We start from the raw sequence: 16914 nt of genomic DNA, 5'->3' as shown, positions 1-16914 counted from the left end.
GTCGGAAAATCACGCGTTGGACCACCACCGAGATTTATATCGCCATGGCGTACAGACCCGCCGTGTAAAAACCCACCTAACTTGCAGGGTCGCTCTATCGGCTAAACGGCCCAGCTTGGAATCTTTTAGATTGAAGAAAATGCCACTACGTTGTGGATATTAGTGGGATTTTTGGCCATGTCTAAAAGGGGCTTTAGTGGACCATTAGTCACATACAATGGAGAAATATGCTACTAAATCAGCTACTGTTAATGTTAGTCTCTAGCTAACAAAAAAGTTCTACTCCTTGAGGATGCTGGAGTCTGCGGCCAACATTACTCTATTTCAGAGGCTGTAGTGGTCTCATTTTTAAAGCCAGAGTAAAGATACTGGTACCATACTAAATTTAGGCAAATTTAGGCTAAATTCTGAAATTTGGGTCGCGACTTGAGTAAGGAAAAATGTGGGTTGTGACTTGTGTGGCTAGCACAGTTGAGGGCCATTGCACTAGTAGTCCATCCTGTCATCCATTTGTGTGACAAGTCAGACATAGCCAAAGTTGTGCACATTGTCCCAGTTCATCACTGCCAGTATCAAAAATCTCAGGTTGGGACTTTAAACCTCTGATTGAAACAGGGAAGGTAAGGTGGTGGAGTCATTTGAGAACAAAAATAAAAAGAGAATGGGTTTTTCACGTAATGGCCCTGTACCATTATGCCAATTGACACAGGGAACAGGGTGATGGTGAATGTAGTGATTTTTATTTCTTAACCAATCATTTCAAATGGACAGCCATTGACGTGGAAGTGCCACAACTGCAGAATGCATACCTCTTTAATTTTTGTAGAGCGGACATAAAACAGATAGGGGGCGTAAAGAAGAGTATCCCAGTGCCGATTGAATTAACGACGGTATCAATCAGGGCGCCGGCGCGCCGATAGGTATTGATCAAAGCTTCCGCAGACGCAGAGCCAAACAATTACCACTTATCCACACGAGCATAAGGCAATTACTCCTTCCCAGCTTAGAAAGACAAATATGTTCTGCAGATTATAGTGAAAGATCCATGTGCATTTGAAACAGCAAACTTGAATGTTGGAGAGGAGAGTGTGTGAGGATAGGAATAATAATATGTCCGACTCGTTAAGGCTTCTCACCCACATTCTTAACTGAGGGTTATCTTTAACCCCAGGTTAACACTTTGTCCCAGGTTAGCTTGAACCGCTTGAAACAAAATTAATTGTGGCCACGGTCACATTCTAAAATAACGTGTGGCCACTCTAATGCATCATGTCACCCATACTTCATTCTGTGAAGAACAACGAAGCAGGAGAGAGAAACAAAGGAGAAAGACAGAGAAAGATGGAGGCTTTTCCATCACTATCTTCTTTTCTGCTCCCAAGTAAGAAATGTTCCCAAAGTCAGATAATTAATCTGAAGAGACAAAGAGGGAATAACATTATATATATATATATATATAATATAATAATATCCGAGCTTCAGCTGATGAACTGAGCCAAACCGGTGCCTCTCAGAGGTGGGCCTGAGTGAACATGTAAGAAAGAAGCAAGCCAAACAGTTTCCACTTCACATGTTTGAACACCAAGGTTTTTTTGGGGGGGTCAAATATGCTCTTTTGATGTCTTTGTTTGTTCACAATTTCCTTTTAATTTCATGAAGTTTGACCATAAGATAGCTAAGCTATCATTAATATAAGGAAAACTTTACAGCAAAAACACACCAGCGGAGTAGTCTCTCCCCAGACTCAAATATTAGGTTGAATCGCTGCGCTCCGCATACTACATAAATGAATCTGTGCCACTTCACATCCACTGCTGGTTTTTGAAGGCGGGTTGCAATGGAATGAGGTGTAACGCAGAGTGATGCACCCTGTCTGAATGCAGCCTAAGGCAACCCTGTCTCATCAATGGCTGGGGCAATAGGAGGCCGTGTTTGTTGTTTGGAGGGGATATGGGATATGAGTCATGTATGTCTTGTAAATACCTCATGTTCTCTTTTAAAGATAATAAAGAAGAAGAAGAAAAAAGTAGGAGGCAGGTTTAATTAAACGTTGGACTGGAAATAAATCACTCTCTTGCACAGTGAGATGTGCTTTCAATCAACGTGGTACACATGCCATAACGTCAACATATTAAGCAGGAGAACCCAAATGGCATGCTACAGTTACCGAGCAAAGGGAACAAAACCCCCACACCAAGTTTGGGAATTATTAAATGTGACATCATTCAATGTGACATCACATAATTCAAAAGGTGAGTCCAGGATAGGGCAACACTAAATATGAAAGTTGGGCTAGCTGCACCTGTCTTTTCTCTATTATGAGCACTAATCAGGATGGCTGTAATTTAGCATGCTCCATTATTATGTTCAAATCCACTTTTATGATGATGGTATTTGGGGCTGGAGACGTGTGCGCTGCTGTAATGTGTCAGAGCACTGGCTGCAGAAGCAAAGAACAGGTCCAAGGCATGGAGCTGGATCAGACACCCGAGAAGCCTCAGGCGGTGGTCGACCCAAGACGAGGAACATTTCAGTCGAGGATGAGACACAGAGGTGAACAGCGGGCCGTGATTTAATTAACTGGACGTGCGAGTGTGGCTCTCAAAGTGATTGACACTCTGAACTGACTGTGAGCTCTGAAATTTCGCATGGATCAACGCGATGATGAACCAGACAGATAAAGGTTTACTGCCACCTGTCTGAAGATCATTCTTCTGCCCAGAAAGTGTGGTGAGATACCTGCAAGGCTCAATGACCTCAGTATGCTTTGAATGCAACATTCTGCAATCGCAGGTAGCATGAGGTCTTACTTATTTTACATGATGCACACATACAGTATAGGGTTAATTCATTTAGTTCGGGTTTGTGTCTATGTGTTACGGCTTGTGTGGAAACAAATGTAAATTCATTTACATTAATACATCAATCAAACTCCCCCCCCCCCCTTCCATTTCACTTAACCAAACCAGATTAAGTCAAAAAGAATATTTAATAATACTGCATAAATAATTCAAACCCATAACACACTGTGTATACTGAACAGAAAAGTCAGTCTGGCCAGTTGAATAAACCACAAAGTAGCTACACCAAGGATGGCAAATTGAATCATAAAAATAACGCTGGAAATAATAAATAATCTAAATGAATGCACACATTCCATACTGAAGGTGCAGAAGAGAATGGAAAGAGTGCAGAAATAGCAGCCGGTATGTCTTAAGCTGTGACCAGCAGCTCTATAGGTTGGTCTGTTGGTCTGTTGGTCGATCGTTTGGTTGGTTGGTCAGTTGGTCCACTAAAAAAAGTTGTGTATGCATGTGCGTACGTTGTTGTTTCAATCCATCGCTACATCAAACTCAAACAAAGTTTAGTTTGCTGAACTAGATATAGTGACAATAATAATGAATGGCACATTTGTTTATATTTGTCAACAAAGACAGAATACATTACCGTGTGTATTTCTGTCTTGGACGCCGTGTGTGTGTGTGTGTGTGTGTGTGTGTGTGTGTGTGTGTGTGTGTGTGTGTGTGGACACATGTGTTTGTGTTTGTGTGTGACTGACTAGCACATGTGAGGCCCCGCCCGGCACACTTATTATTATTGTAGGAGTTGGTTGAAATATGAGCTGAAGCTGACGTTGTCAGCGTGTGTGACACGACAGAAAACAAATCATGTCAACCCAGAAACTCGCTGACGGAGTCGGAGCTGTCACAGTCTGACGGGAGAAAAATATACACTTAACTGCTGGGGGTGGTGGGGGGGGACTTGAAAATTGCTTGTCTGGCTGCTAACTTTAGGAGACTTCATGTAGAAAAACAGTTTTTGACAAATATGTTATGTTAAAAAATGAGGCTCTTGAGAAGAGCGGTGGGAGACAGAAGTGTGATGATGATGATGATGATGATAATGAAAGAGGCTTATGTAACTGGTACAAGCGTGATAATCAATTAGACCCCTAGTGTTTTAGTATTGAGCTCGAGTCTTCTTAATTGCAATTCTGACACAATCTATCAAGTAATCAAAAAATCACACCCAGGTATTGAAGTAAGCGATGCAGGTTTGTGCAGGTCGGACCCTTCTCCCCCGCCCCCATCTCCCTGGCACTGTGTGTGTGCATAAACTGCACATGTCTGTGTGTGTGTGTGTGTATCACGGTGCTTTCTGCCTCCACTCTCAACTCCTTGTAGAGCCGGGAAGGGGGTCCGCTCAACTGGATGGACGTCACTTAGAGAAGTGGCTGCACCACTTACGAAAAAAACACCATCTCTACGTACTTTACTTTTCTAGTCCCATCACACTTATTCTAGTGATGGTTTCCTGCGACATTACTTTACTTTACTTTATTGTCATTTACTGTAGCAGACGCCTTTATCCAAAGCGACGTACAACAAGGATATATACAGCACACAATAAAACAGATAAACAGACAATGAATAAGAGATACAATAAAAGACAATATAAAAAGTGCAAAAAAATGTGCAAGTTCGTTCCACCATTTAGGGGTGAGACCCGAAAAAAGTCTCGATCGAGTGCGACTCTAGGGTCCTTACACATCAAGAGCGATGCGAATATACGGCACGAAATTGCGATGCGAGTTTTGACTCACCTGTCAATCACAGCCACAGATGTGTACACGTCGGAAGCGAATTTCTGAAAAATCGAACATGGTTCGAAAAAATAAACACCGCAATAACGCTCAGCGAAACTTCGCCGTCGGTATGCACGGTTGCATTGACTGATATAGGTTCGGAAAATATCATTGACGTGCGAATTAATCGCACGAAAAAAACGTGCTCGGTGTGTAAGCCCGTGTAGCGAGGGAGGGGCGAGGCATCCTGCACTAGCGGAGGGGCGGAGAGAGCGGTGAGAGGTTTGGAATCTGACCATGGATTGTAGGTACGGAGGGGCTGTTAGATAAACTGCCCTGTAGGCCAGTAGGCCACCAGAGTCTTGAATTTGATACGTGCCAAGATGGGAAGCCAATGAAGGTCGCAGAAGAGGGGAGCAGCATTCTGAATGAGCTGAAGGCGTTGAATAACAGAGGCAGGGAGGCCGGCTAAAAGAACGTTGCAATAGTCAAGACGAGACATGACAAGTGACTGGACCAGGAGTTGTGTTGCTTCTCTGGTCATGAATGAATGTTGAATGTTGACTCACTTGATCCTGTACTGGGCCTTTTTCACAGCTGCCATTTTGTGTCTAAAAGGCAGGGTAAACACTGGTGCCACCAGCTCACTAATTAGGGCCCCAGCACTGGAACACCTAAATGGACTGGAAGTTGGAAACCCTAATTAATGTTTTGGTGCACTTGTACTTCCCGCCTTTTAGACACAAAAGGTCGGCTGTGAAAAAGGCCTACAGCCTAACTGCCCTTGTGATAAGCGGTTCTAAATACAAGCACAGGCTGGATGTCTCGGATGTTAATGCAAAGGTAAACACAGTGCGACCGGAGCGTGATAGAGAGAACACTCATGTATTCAGGGAATTTCTACGCTAATTAACCTTATTTGTAATAGGCACATAGGGATGCATAAAAAGCATATTTTTTTAACTACTTTTGTGGTTCTAACACTAATGAGGTCATGAATGATTATGTTTGGTAGTGGGACCTCCCACAAAACAAGAATACACACACACAGCCCACATGCGAGTGTGAGAGAGAGAGAGAGAGAGAGAGACAGAGAGAGAGAGAGAGAGAGAGTACATCTAATTATGTTCTCATATGCATTCTTATCCATACATAAGTCATGAACTCAGCGTGGCACCAGAATAAAATGTCGGCATTGTATGTTTGTGCAATCCACGGATACATAATATCACATTCATGAACCAAAAATATGTTGGATATCACATTTTTTGATACGTATATAACAACATTATGCACGTCATAGAGTGACATCACTTGCCCTTCACACCGGAGGGCCGTGCTCGATCCCCAGGGTTTCCAAAGGCCACATTTAACTTTTTTGGTATTTAAATGTACGTGGTGCTAATTTGTGAGGATTATCTTTCTGAACACAAACTTGTTGTTTCATAAACTTTTGTTAGCCGCAGACCTTATTTCATGCATTTAACCGAAATTGCCATATATTGTATACATATATATACCTATATGTGTATATTATATGTACAGTATGTATATATTTTCCTCACGATTCTAGAATAATGTGAAAGGAAACGATGAGCCAGCCCTTGAGAAAACATAAATAATTGGAAACACAAGACAGTAACCAAATTAAATGACCAGAGGGGTATTCCAACAAGGAAAAGCCTGGCTTATTTCGATAAGCCTGGCTTTAAGCCTAACCCAAAACAAATCTTAAATATTGTTGTTTTACTTGCCTAAACAGGACCAAAGTTGTTTTAGGAAACATAGGAAAGGAAGCAAGGTTTGTTTCAAATTTACGCTGAGATTGTACGTATGCACAGAGATGGGCCAAAATACATCATAAAGTATTTTGATACAAATTACAAATACTTGCTCAAAAAATGTATCACAATACAAATACAAAATACTCGTCTGAAAAATGTATTTGAGATACAAATACGTATTTTGTATTTTGAAAATACATAAAAATAAATTTTATAAAAACTGATAAAGAGCTGCAACAATTAGTCAATCCATCAATTCATTGCCAAATATTACATTAATTGCCTATTTTGATCATCTGTTCATCCTTTTGAGCCATTTCTGTAAGGAAAATGTCCTAATTCTCTGGTTCCAGCTTATCAAATGTGAAATTTTCTGGTTTCCTTAGATGGTAAATCATGTCTTAGTCCTCTGTGACAGTATTCTCCTTTGTGTACTAGGGTTGGCACCATGGACGATGGCATCGACTATCATCGATGGGCCGACCCCCATCGACCTCTGACACTTCTACATCGGACCATCGTGATTATCTGTTCGAATTAAATTTTTTGCAGATTTAATAATAAAAAAGGCTATCTCCACTCAACCGCGACACATGGAGGATGCACAGGCGGCATTAAACAAGTGGCAAAGCGTACCTTATCCCCAGTTCAGAGAAGCGGTAAAGCGGAGAGGAAGAGAAGATAAGCAGAAGTCGGTTGTGTTGTGAAAATGTTAAGAAAGAAGAAACTTCACGTTCTTTCCTGTTTGCAACCCAATGTGAGTAATGTTGTCTTCAACTGTGAATTCAACTCCTCTGTTTCCAGGAACTCTCTCCATTACATACTGTGTAGGCTGCCTGCTGCTGTGTTTCTATCTCTCCTTAACGTAACCTAATGTTAGGTTCAAAACTGAGCCCACACAAATCTAACGTTAGCCGCCAGTAATTCTGCCCCTTTTCTGCCAGCTAGTTAAATTAAACACACACGAACACACACACATGTTGGTCACGATCTGTAACGTTAACGTTGGATTGTTTTGCGCCTTTCAATATTGCTGGTAGTGATAGCCTACTGTTTGAATTACCTGGCTCTGTGCTGTAGTAGTAACCTATCCAAGCCCGCTGGTCTCTCATGACATGTAGAGCTCAGCTGTCCTGTTGTAAACGTGAACGTACATTGCAGTGGCGCAGCCAAACGGCACCACATGGACTTAAATATAAATCATTAATTAACCCCACCCCCTGTCAACGACGATGCCAACGTCCATCGCGATGTTTCACTGTGGAACCATCGCGATGGTTATTTAGGTGACATCGCACAACCCTATTGTGTACCCTCTAACACATTAGGCTACAGTTCTTTCATTTCAGTTTTAGCTGTTTTTCAGCACAGCTAATTTCTCCCTCACTTCAGCTGTTAATCACCTTCTGTGAGGGTTTTTGACTTACAGGCAGCATTTCTACATGTTAACCTCAAGCTTTGGAACTTTGACCATGTTAGCCCTAGATATCTGACATAACAGTATCCCTGGAGATGATGCGCCAATGCGCCATGGCTGCAGTTATGGAAATCGCCGGCTCCCAAAATCATGACTGACAGACAGACAGACACCGCCCACACACCGCCATCGGCTCATACTACATCAGAGTTGCTCGAGTGACATCACTGATGACATCACAACTGCCTGAGTAACATCACAGTTGGGCAATCAGTGGCTCGAGTGACATCACTGATGACATCACAATTGATCGAGTGACATCACTGATGACATCACTGATGACATCACAATCATGACCCACACTGCCACCCACTTTGCCAATTTTAATTAAGAAGATAATTAGTTGTGTCTTGATACATACAATATGATACACTGGTTTGAATATGCAGTAAACCGTTTAATTTGCAGATAGGCCAGTGCATGCAATATCTAATCATCAGTTTATATTAGTAATTTATCTCTGGGGGAATTTCCACCAACACAAGGCTTCATACTAGACGAAGAAGTGATGTGAAGTCTGATTCAAGACCCACCCTACTCTGCCTCTGATTTGTGGTTGAGTTTGTTCTGAGGGTAAGCCAATCAGAGGTAGAGTAGAAGTGACATGTCACATTTTTTTCCTCCACAGTTTAAACCTGTGTCAATTTGAGAATCAAATAACATAGAATTAAAGAAAAAAGTATTTTATGTATTTAAAATACACAAAATACAAGGTCTGAAAGTATTTTGATACAAATTACATCTTATTTTTCTCGGTCCAGCCAAATACAAATTACAAAATACACAAATGTATTTGAAATATGTATTTTAAATACATGTATTTAACACGTTCACTGCCATTGACGAGATATCTCTGCTTTTTTTTTTTGACGGTGGGACGTGGATCAACGCTCCCCACGTCTCCTATAAAAATATTGAAGCCAGCGAACGTGTACAACCCATTCCACGGACCCACTAAGTGGTGACAGTGCTCTCCCAGACTAGAGGAAGGCAAGCAAAAAGCAGTTTGAGGAAGCCATTCTCACGAAAATGGATTGGCGAAAACGCTTTCGTTTTCGCGCTGATTGCTGGCGGTGCGGGATTGCAAATTTGCATAATAGATTACGGGTGGAACACACTTTGAAACACGCAGCATAAATAAGACCAGAATCGCAAAAGCTTCATCAAAGCTCTCAACCGAAATCACAAGAAACGAGCGAGCCCATATCCAGACTTGCCGAGCGGCCGCCAGCAGACAGGCAGCAGCAGCAGAAGCAGTGAGCCTGGTGACGCGAGGTTACAGCAGCAGCAGCAACGAGCTTGTGACATGCCCGCTGCAGCCAAAAAGAACACACACGGAGGGAGGAGTTTGAAGCAGAGGGGTGTTTCCTGCTGTTATGGAGGAAATTACTGTTCAAAACTATTGTTTAGATGTCTGACGTCTTACTGATGCCAAAAATGAATGGTTAAAGTGACTGTTCTATCGAATTTCACAAAAAGCCGTTTATCTCAGAATAATTTTCCAGACGCTGAAACCATGCTGTATTCAACTGCTAATGCTTACATAACTACTAACTCTACAAACTAACTCTTTTAGACAGAGAAAGCACACATTCTATTAGTTCTTTTGAGATATTGTGTGTTCACAAAATCTTAGCAGAAAAGAATCCTCGGGTCTTGAAAGATGAGCCAGAATCCTCAAAAAAACCCTCTGGCAGAACCTACCTACAGTAAAAAAAAAAACGGCTGGCAGTGAATGTGTTAAAATACTGCCCATCTCTGCGTATGCAGAAATGTAATGTCACATTAGAAACGTAAACACACACACACACACACACACACACACACACACACACACACCATAGGCTACAGTATGTAGGTATATACATATTGTGCAAATGTTGTCAGGGGAATTAGTCGTGCAGCGTCAAGAACAAAGTCGTGCGTGTTTTCGGCCCCGGAGCAGCGCCACCTATTGTCGCCTCTGGTACATAATTCTATCTGTAGTGCAAATCAAGCGCACACATTGCTTTGTGTGGAGCAGCAGCAGTACAGCTGTCACTCCAAAAGGACATCACACTCACACATACACAAACAAACCCAGTCCCTGCAGGGATTTGCAATCACAATAAATATGTGAAACAAATTCAACTAGTCTCCACACTGTTTGCGAGAACCAGCAGTTTGGCAAAATTACCACAATTCATCAAATCATCACACTGTTTTGCATAAAAGGCTCTGATCAAAGTGAGTCCACAAACTATGAGTGTTTATAGATAGAGGCAGAAGACGGAGGATGATTCATAGGAAAGTGCGTTAGTAGTTTCATATGTTGTATTTACTCAACAAGTGCAAGAGTCCCTTTGTTTTTCATTGACAGTAACCTGCATTACACTGTTTTCCATTGATCATGACTTTTGGCCTGCGTACCGTTCCTCCAAAACAACAGTGAGCGCAGCATTCTACTTCAAAACACAAATGGGCAGGGGCATGGTGGCTCAGTGGTAAGCACTGTCGCCTCACAGCTAGAAGGTCCTGGGTTCGATTCCCACCTGGGACGCTGTGAGCGCTGAAGGAATGCGTGCCTGTCCGCATGTCCTCGAGTGCCCACCGCCCGGGTGGGGTCGTCAAAAGGGCCTTTCTGTGTGGAGTTTGCATGTTCTCCCCGTGCCCCCTGGGGGTGTCCTTCATATAGGAAACCCTCACCAAAAACATGCAAAATCCTGGTTGCTAATGTGGTGCCTCCTCTGGTCGTTAGGGGCGCCTGTTCGGAGGGAGGGGAACTGGTTGGAATAGCGTGAGCCTCCCACGTGCTATGTCCTACCGGTGAAACTTCCCCTGTCAGGTGAAAAGAAGCGGCTGGCTAACTGCCCATGTCTCGGAGGAAGCATGGAGCCAGTTTCGGCTCTCCCCAGATCGGCAGAGGGTGGAAAAATCTGGGGGAAAAAACAGAGAAAAAAAACTACACAAATGGGCACTTTCTCAATGAAAAGCATCCTGAAACTAGTTGTATTTGCTGCTCACTGCTGATGCTGAGCTCAATGGCTCGTTGATCAAGACTGGAATTCAAACAGCTTTTCCCTGTGTTGTGTGTTTGTGCTTACAGTAGGTTCTTTCTGTGTTGTGTTTGTGCTTACTGTAGGTTTTTTCCAAGGTCGTTTGTGTGAGATGCAGTAGGTCTATGCTAATGGACAGAGCCACTCTGAATGGAAGCTACTTATGAGAAGAGTATGGTATCTCTGTAATGCCACTTGTGTAGTTTTCATAAATTCCAATGATTTTGCTACAAATAAAGTTAAAATAATGTTTGTGTATGTATGCTAGAAAGGTTTTTTTGTCCAACAGGTTCAGGAATGAACACCACTACGGTACAACGGTCAGGTCATAAGGAAGGGAGTTCCAGACAATCTGGTCAGGTTGAAATATATTTGTGACTGTTGCATTCGTTTTGTTTTTCCTGTGGTTCTCCAACAGACACAAGAGAAAAGTATTGTCAATTACACATTATACAATAGATAATAGGGAAGCAATATCATTTATCTATAAACACCAATAATCCACCATTAACTGTATTTCAATAATGTGAGACTAGTAGAAAGTACAACAAGCTTTAATGATACAACAAATTAATTTTGGCGTATGACTCCATGATATGATGACGCTCTCCTGAGATGATGAGAGGGCATCGTCAGTGAAGAATAGGATAGGAAATCCCCCATAGGGAATTCTTCAATCAGGAGTCATGGCGATGGTGGTGGTCAGGGGAGGAGGTGGGGCGAAAACAACTGCTTCAGCGATGATGATCAGCAACTGAGAATGACACATGTAGTTCTCAACGTAAGTTCAAGCAGGAAGACTATAATATCTTTTACACTTCTTTAATGCACTTTATATCTCCACTCTTCAATCTACTCACAAGATCATAATAAGCTGTCAATTTCCGGGTTTCAATGAACAATCAGCTGGTTGCCGCCCAGTCTCTGTTAACCAATTGCATAGTGTCACATCACTGCTCTGATCACCTCTCACCCTACGCACCTCCAGTGTAAGCCTATCACGTTGCTCCACAACCCAGTCGTAAGCCAATTGCTTGGAGGCGGGTTCCTTAAATATGTTTGTTTCTGTCTCATTGAGCCTCTCAATCATCGCTGCTGTCAGGCTCGCACCCTCCTCCTCCCCTTCTCCTCCCGGTCATCGCAGTCCTATCCCATTCTTCAGTCGGAAGAGTCATCATGAGTCTCAGAAGGAGATCACCAGCACCACCAGTATCTAGACACTGCAGGGGGATATATCTGGATGCTGATCTGGGCTGGTGCAGCTCTCAACATCTCCCTGCGGTGTCTAACCGCCAAAGACTAATAACAATACTTTATTCTCAACATTCTTTCTGTAGTAAATTATTCACTTTATTGTAATAAATATCACTTTATTCATCCTTTGGTCTCTAGTCTCTCCTGATTGAAATGGCACATACACAGCACATAGCAAACAGAGTAAAACATGGACCCTGATATACTACGCTGATTAGGTGATTGGGATCAGCTGGAGAGGAATACCTTGGGCTGATTGGTTATTGCCACATGTGTGGTAAACTGTGAATGGGTGAGGAGACAGCATCAGAGAAAGGGGGCGAGCCTAACAATGAATGGGTTATACAACCTCAAAGAAAGAAGGCGTGCACTGTGATGTGACCTGAACTGGGCGTTGGCTGTTAAGTAGTCTTCATTATTGAAAATAGTCCAAGACATCATTAGTCGCAGCAGGATGCTACGGCTATTCTTCCTGGGGTCCGATCACATAGCAAGTACAGTAATACATAAAATACAATACACAAAATAGTAAAAGTACAGTAACTTAAGTAGTGCAATATATAACATATAAGGTATATGTTATCAGACATACAATATCAGTGTGCTATAACAGTTCAGCAGTTTTTAACATAACACCAGTTTCAGTCTATCTTTCCATAAACACATTATACATTTAGTTTAAGATTTGAGATGTTTCAGTAACAATTTAAATTTTGTTTTACCATTCTCTTTAGAGATGTCTCTGGGGAGCAAGTTCCATTCGAACATACCTCCATACATGACCATTCGTTTCATAGCATTTGTTCTTACTTTAGGAAGAGTGAAGTTACCCACAGTAGCATGTGTAGTGATGTGATTATGTTTGTCCTTACTGAAGGATAGATTTTGATACAGAATGCCCGGAGTTTTTGTCACAGAAATATTTCTAATAAAGACCAGCAGTGAGTAAAGCAATCTATCTTTTACAAATAACCAGTTAAAGCAGCTACGAGCAACTTTTTCGATTGTTATTAAACAGTATAAATTTAATATCAATGCATCACATCTTACCTCTAATAGTCGACGATACCAACGCAGAGTAGTCTCGCTTGAACCCCGAGTGAATCGGCCAGTGTTAGTGTGTCTGTAGCCAGGGCAGATCAGGAATTGAAATGAAACGGTTTGCAGCAGCCACTTCGGCCATAACCACAAAATAACTTCCAAAAAACCTGTTAGAATATAACGAGAGATGTTCCCGCGAGTATGCGTGGCGTTCACATTGTTTATGTTATGTTGCTAGGCAGCGCAAACGGCGTAAAAAGGCAGCTGCGTTTCACTTCCTGGTTTCACTTCCGCGTTTCACTTCCGGGTTACCCGGTCCGGTCGCTCTAGAGAGCCCCCTGTTGGCGCGAGTTTAGACAGACTATAGACTTAATAATCACCTAAGGGAGCAATCTCAGATACACACGGCTTTGGTCTCGTCGACTATTAGAGGTAAGATGTGATGCATTGATATTAAATTTATACTGTTTAATAACAATCGAAAAAGTTGCTGTAGCTGCTTTAAGACTTTTATGCATTGTTACAACATTTGTTCTTTAATTGCAATTGAGTACAATGCGTGCAGCTCTGTTTTGTATCATTTGTAGTTTCCTAATCATATCAAGTGTGGCATTGGACCAGATTGCCGGACAGTAGTCCAGATTTGACAGAATTTATGCTTGAGTAACAAGTTTAGTGGCTTTGGGTGTTGAAAAAGATGAGCATCTCCTAAGTTGAAGTTTAAAAATCAAGTTTACTTTCAGTATTGCTCAGGAACACAGGAGGTACAAACAAAATAATCCAACACTCACTGAGTGTGGCACAGGAGTTTATATACTCAGCTAAGCAATCAAAGTCAAAGCCGTCAGCTGGTGATGAGTGAACCAGAGACAGCTGTGTAATTGACAGGAAACTTTGGCAGGAGACTTTGGCCTCAAGGCCCCCACAGGAAGACTAGGGAGCAGAAGTCAGTGCTCTGACAGAGCCAGGTCTGAGCACAGACTGTAGAAAGAGTTGCAGGATAGCCAAGCGAATGTGACTGGATGAACGTTTGACACTAGGCCAATCAGAGGCAGAGAGGGGCGGGTCAGTCCTTCGCCTAGCCTTCGCCATCATGGGGAAAAAAATATCGCGTCCCTCAGTCCTCTCGACATCAACGCTCCTCTGCTGATTTCTCGGTGGAAACAGCTGCTTGCAAACAGGATAGATTGCTGGCTAAAAAGGAAAACAACGTCCTCAGAAGGGGGACCCGTTCAGAAAAAACAAACAGGACAAGTCGACCAACAAGGCACTTCTAGCTGAATCGTCAACACCGAGTAACGTGGTCAGTGTCGGTTATGTTTAGCGTTACGTTATTGACGATGAAGAATCTGATATCGATAATGACGTTAATAATAATAACGTTAATCCTCCTTATGCCGAGTGCCAGTGATGTCAACGATGTTATCGGCACTCAAATGCATTCTCATAAAGCAGCCGTGAAAATCTGGTGGAAGCATTTTCAATAAAAAGTGAAACGACACACAGATGGTTTATAGTCACTTCAATAGACCAAATCACCGTGACGTCACCATGTAAACAAATTTACTTCCGGGTACCACTTGGGGAAGGCGGCAGGTTTAAATGTGCGTGTTGTCAAATAAATGCTGTCAAACCCTCTCGTTGTTTTCAGCCGACTACTTTCAATTTAAATGGTTAAACGGTTGGTAAACATGCTTGTCCGACGTATCTAGCCTTTCTTCTGTGTTTGTTTTATGTAGTGTTAGCTAGCTAATAATGTTTGTTCGTCTGTCAAACTCACTGTTTTTTTGCAGTCGTTAACGTTACAGAGTAACCTCGCGTCACCAGGCTCTTCGCTCTTCTCGGCGAGAAAGAGCCTCGTACAGACAGAGATACTGACGCCACGTCAATTTAATTTAGCTTCAAGTCTACTCTAGTCTGGTCCAACAGGTAAATTAGCTAGTCTGGTCTCCACTAACGTTAGTGAAAGTGTTGTTATGAATGATATTAAACAACAACACAACACGAACGAACCATTTTTGTCTTCTTTGTCTGTTTTTGTCTTCAACACGTCAGTTTGTGCCGTTCACCGCCATTATAATGTGTGGACCTCAGGGGTACCCGGAAGTAAATGTAAACATCCCGGTGATTTGGTCTATACAACTCTCCCCAATGCAAAATTCGAACAGGTTTAGTTGCCAATAATGACAGTAAGAAAGGCAGATGTAGTGAGCAAAGATGGATGATTTAATATTCCATAGATCTAACCTAACCAAATCAAACTGACATCACAAAACAAAGAACACTTCTGATATATATGATATTAGTGTTTTAGTAGAGTGTATCACTCAATACAAAAAATAAAAGCTTTCATAGAACCAAAAGCCTATGGCTTAGTCTGCAGAAAAAACACAACAAAAGCCATAGTAATTTAGACTCAGGTGTGCATAAACTAAAGTAACCCTTAACGGGGGTATAGAGCTCAAACAGCTCTCTTGATACCACTGTTGAAACTATGGCGCATTGATATGAATGGTGAACAGACCATTTGGCTGAACGACTTTACAGTTGGTACATTATCACTTAATGGACACCCTGCAGCCAATCAGAATCGAGACCATGGTATAAATGTACATACACGACCCCTACATTTCAGACAGTCATTTGAGTTGTGCTTTTGTCCTGGCTGGGTTTGAAACATGAGTTTGGAAGCAGTGGGCTCACACTGTTTCAGGCCTGGCCCAACATCCCTGTCCCCTCCATCACCTTTCATCTTTGCATTATAATTGTCCAACCTGATTTCCATGTCGGCCGCCATTGACTTGGAAGGGTGCTCCACTTCCTGTCATAACCAGCGACCCTGGGACACGGGGGGGAGGCTTTTGCAAATGTGAAATGATGAAATATTGTGCCAGCAGTTACCAGTGCATGCACACACCACGCACACGCACACACACACACACAGGCAGACAAACACGCACACACGCACGCACACGCACACACACACACACACACACACACACACACACACACACACACACACACACAGGCAGACAAACACACACACATTCTGCTCTCTATCTCGTCCTCGCTCTCCCATCTCTCTCTCTATCATGTCCTCGCTCTCCCATCTCTCTCTCTATCATGTCCTCGCTCTCTCTCTATCATGTCCTTGCTCTCTCATCTCTCTCTCTATCATGTCCTCGCTCTCCCATCTCTCTCTCTATCATGTCCTCGCTCTCCCATCTCTCTCTCTATCACGTCCTCGCTCTCTCATCTCTCTCTCTATCATGTCCTCGCTCTCCCATCTCTCTCTCTATCATGTCCTCGCTCTCCCATCTCTCTCTCTATCATGCTCTCCCATCTCTCTCTCTATCATGTCCTCGCTCTCCCATCTCTCTCTCTATCATGTCCTCGCTCTCCCATCTCTCTCTCTATAACGTCCTCGTTCTCCCATCTCTCTCTCTATCATGTCCTCGCTCTCTCATCTCTCTCTCTATAACATCCTCGCTCTCCCATCTCTCTCTCTATCTCGTCCTCGCTCTCCCATCTCTCTCTCTATAACGTCCTCGCTCTCCCATCTCTCTCTCTATCATGTCCTCGCTCTCTCATCTCTCTCTCTATAACGTCCTCGCTCTCCCATCTCTCTATCTATCATGTCCTCGCTCTCTCATCTCTCTCTCTATAACGTCCTCGCTCTCCCATCTCTCTCTCTATCATGTCCTCGCTCTCTCATCTCTCTCTCTATAACGTCCTCGC

The 16914-nt window shown here is 42.7% G+C and overlaps 1 protein-coding gene across 1 annotated transcript in view; it reads right to left on the bottom strand.

Annotated features, from left to right (window-relative positions):
- LOC310792400 (pregnancy-specific beta-1-glycoprotein 1-like) overlaps positions 1 to 16914 on the bottom strand; it is a gene marked incomplete at both ends in the record, with an annotated part of 30201 nt that overhangs the window by 12952 nt on the left and 335 nt on the right. The gene's annotated exons all lie outside the window — the stretch shown is intronic.

This window comes from Poromitra crassiceps (assembly GCF_964638095.1).
Source record: "Poromitra crassiceps genome assembly, chromosome: 17".
In the NCBI taxonomy this organism is placed as follows: domain Eukaryota; kingdom Metazoa; phylum Chordata; class Actinopteri; order Beryciformes; family Melamphaidae; genus Poromitra; species Poromitra crassiceps.
This window is presented reverse-complemented; position numbering and strand designations above follow the sequence as displayed.